The sequence below is a fragment of the Microtus ochrogaster genome, unplaced genomic scaffold (assembly GCF_000317375.1).
Source record: "Microtus ochrogaster isolate Prairie Vole_2 unplaced genomic scaffold, MicOch1.0 UNK69, whole genome shotgun sequence".
NCBI lineage: Eukaryota > Metazoa > Chordata > Mammalia > Rodentia > Cricetidae > Microtus > Microtus ochrogaster.
In genome coordinates, this window is record NW_004949167.1 from 1,586,551 (window position 1) to 1,590,037 (window position 3,487).

Here is a 3,487-nt window from a genome sequence, read left to right on the forward strand (position 1 = left end):
AGATGGCTCAGCGGTTAAGAGCATTGCCTGCTCTTCCAAAGGTCCTGAGTTCAATTCCCAGCAACCACATGGTGGCTCACAACCATTTGAAATGAAGTCTGGTGCCCTCTTCTGGCCTTCAGGCATACACGCAGAAAGAATATTGTATACATAATAAATAAATAAATATTTAAAAAAGTAACTGGGCTGAAACTTATAAAGTTTCACAGTTAAATACTTGGACGTTATGAGTATGCTATGGGTTTAGAACATTGCACACCTTTAATCCCACCACTGAGGCAGGTGGATCTCTGTGTTTGAGGCTACACAGAGAAACCCTGACTCGAAGTGAAAGAAAAAAAAAAAAACCATACGGATACAACACTACAGTGAAAATGTTCTCCGGAGATCATAACAGCTTCAGCAGTACTCAATAAAGTCAAGCTTGGCTCAACTGTACTGGAAGCAGGATTCCCGGGACAAAATTTGAACAGGCAGTGGGCAATACAGAGCAAACTTCCTAACTGTAGAGGGAAAAATCCATCTTTTTGAAATAAGACCTCAAATAGGTGGGCAGACCCTACTCCCATTGTTAGTAATACAACATATCACCACAACTGGAAAAAGACATAAAAGGAGCCAGTTCAGAAACAAAACTAGTAAGTCCTTTACTGTACCTCCTCACCCACAGCCCAAGAGTTCTGCTTCGCCAAAGCCACTGCCACTCCTACTACACGGGAGGAAACTGCCTATAACCTTCCTGCAACCTAGTAGAGGTTTGGGAGGCAGGCTGGAGTAAAACCGTCCGAGACAGCAGAAAAGACAAACAACGCCACGGTAACTCAGGTGTTTTTTCAGGAACTTTGCATGACAGGCATACTGTTATCCCTGTTTTACATACCAGGAAACGTGCTCACAGTCCTGTCGTCCCCCCCACCCCCCAGGCACCTTTCACCACCGTCTGCTACCTCAGCCCTAATACCCACCTGAACTAAATCCTTTGCCAATAGAATATTCAAGTGTGCAGGAACCTGAAGCCTATTCAACCTGGGGGACTTTTCTCTCTAAAAGAAAAACTTCAAAATATTCTACTTTTGAAATTTTTACAAAAATATAAATACCAGACTGGGGCCCCTCCCCTGGGCTTCAAAGGGGGCCCTAATTCATTCGTCTCTGACCCTGTTTATCTTTGTGTGCCCAGAACCCAGAACAATGCACGCCACAAAGTAGGTACTCAGTAACTGCTGAATAAACTCATTTCCTTCGCTCACTTCAATGGATCATCCCGTTTCTTTAACGCTAGGGTTCCCTTCCCGCAATACACTCCCTAGGGGAAATCTGGTCCGGGACACCTTCCCACCCGCATTCAGCAACAAAGCGGAGTCCAGGGCTCTTAGAGCGTCGGTTCCAGAGTGAAAACTCCGAGTACTGATCCGGTCTCTGCCACTTTTTAACTACATGACCTTGGCTGTGTGAGTAGGCTGGATGAATCTCAGTTTCTCCACCTGTAAAATGGGGATCCCAGACCCCTGCCTTGCAGGATCGATATGATTAACTCAGATGATGCAAGCGAAACCTAGACACTAGGCCCGGTACTTAAAGCACTCAGTAAAGGCAGCTGTTGCTAACACTGACCTGAAACTCCCGCAATCTCTGCCCCCGCAGCCACCCTCGCGGCATCCCTCCCAAAGCAGCCCTGATTCCCAGCGTCCCCGCACCTCACCACTTACACTCACTGCCCCTCCCGGCCCCACCGCCTAGGCGAGGGAGGCCCGGCCGCAGGAAGAAGAAAATAAGGCCCGGTGGGCCCGCCCCCCTCTCCCGACGTCCATTGGCCACTAGAGATTGGAAACGACCAATCACAGAACTCAGTTTAGAAACTCCTTTTTCTATTGGTCAAGAAACATGCCGATCACTTAGCAGAAAAAGACCCACCCCGCCACCCTCCCCCACCGGAGATCACGATCGCGGTTGTGGCAGCATCAAACCCAAAGGGATCCAAAGCCCGATGGCTCTCACCAAAAGCCTAAAGCCCTGTCAGGGCTCAGGCTCGTCTTTTGCTGCCGCCACTCGCCGGTCCCACTGTCTTTCTTGAGGGCGAAAGACAAAGCTCCGCCTCCTTTAAAGTCGGACTCTGCGCAGCCTCACAGAGTCCCATAGTAAACCAATCCAAGGATGACTTTAAGCCCTCACCCAGCCAATAAACGCTCACTACGGCTCCTCACCGTCTGTGACTACGAGCCCGTTTAGCCTATAAGAGTCCTGCTCAGGCTGTTGCCAGGAGAAAACGCTGAACCTCTCGGGACTGCGGCCACTGAGCTTCTGAGCTGGATCCGGAGTTGGCCAATCAGAAGCTGAGTCAGACCTCCATAGCTAATCAGGGTGGAAAGAGGCGAGTATCCCGAAATGGGCCGGCCGGTTGGGGATGGGCGAGCAGGTGGTTATAGGATGTTCCTAGCGAAAGGATTAGCCTGTTTTCTAGGAGTAATCCCTTTGCTTAAGATGTAAAGGCGATGGAGGATCTCCGGGAAAGTTTCAAAAGTCAAGGAGTTCCGAGAACGTGACCAGCCTGTCCGGGTTTGTCCAGGACTCTCAAGTCTGCAAGTCCTACGTTCTCAGAAGTCCTTCACCAGCTGGCAAGGTGGGGCAGTTAAGGAGCTGCTCCAGAAGAAGGAGCCCTTGGGGGTCATTAGGACAGGACCTGAAGGATGATATCCCTGGAGTTCTTAAAAAGCGGCTCCCCTTGAGCAAGGATTTGGAGTTATTAGCAGCTCTTGGGGCGAAAAGGGTGATTCTGGGTATCATTAGAGGCTCTTTAGAAAGGGATCCCTAGAAGTCATTAGGAGTGGTTCCTGAGAGTTTGTGGGCTCCCTAAAGGAGTTCCCAGATTGTCAAGGACGACAAGGAAGGAGGTGTTAACAGGATACTCTTATAGATCAGATAAGAAAAAGAACTCACAGAGGAATAAAACATGAACAGAAATTCCCATAGCACTGGGAAGAATTGTATTGTGAACTGTTTTCAAAACTAACTGGTGTACGCCTTTAATCCCAGCATTTTCGAGGCCTAGTCAGGCGTATCTCTGTGAGTTTGAGTCCTGTCTGGTTTACAAAAGAGCTAGTTCAGGACAGAAAGGACTACACAGAGAAACTCTGGGGGTGGGGGTATAACAAGACACATCTCTGTCCAGAGAGATGACTGAGAGGAAGAACACAAACCTTCTGATCTGAAGTTAACCAAGGAAGGAGAGAACCAACATCCCCAATTCACAAGTTGCCACAACCCCGGCAAACACACACCCTAAATAAGTGATTAAAAATAAAATTAAAACTACCTCTCATCCATGCCCAGATTTTCTTTTCCTTTTCTTTGTTTGTTTTTGAGACAGGGTTTCTTAGTGTAGCCCTGGCTGTCCTGGAACTTGCTCTGCAGACCAGGCCTTGAACTCACAGAGATCCACCTAACTCGGCCTCCCACGTGCTGGGATTAAAGGCGTGCACCGCCAAGC

At 48.7% G+C, this 3,487-nt stretch overlaps 1 protein-coding gene across 3 annotated transcripts in view; it reads right to left on the reverse strand.

Moving 5' to 3' along the window:
- The window catches only part of Kdm4a (lysine demethylase 4A), a 45,028-nt gene extending 42,915 nt beyond the window's left edge, over positions 1–2,113 (reverse strand). The window contains exon 1 of one of the 3 annotated variants that reach the window (XM_005370057.3): positions 1,999–2,113. The gene's annotated coding sequence lies outside the window, so the exon portion shown is untranslated. The other 2 variants (XM_026777489.1, XM_013354803.2) reach the window with 2 other exon arrangements.
- Between the last annotated feature and the right edge of the window lie 1,374 nt (positions 2,114–3,487).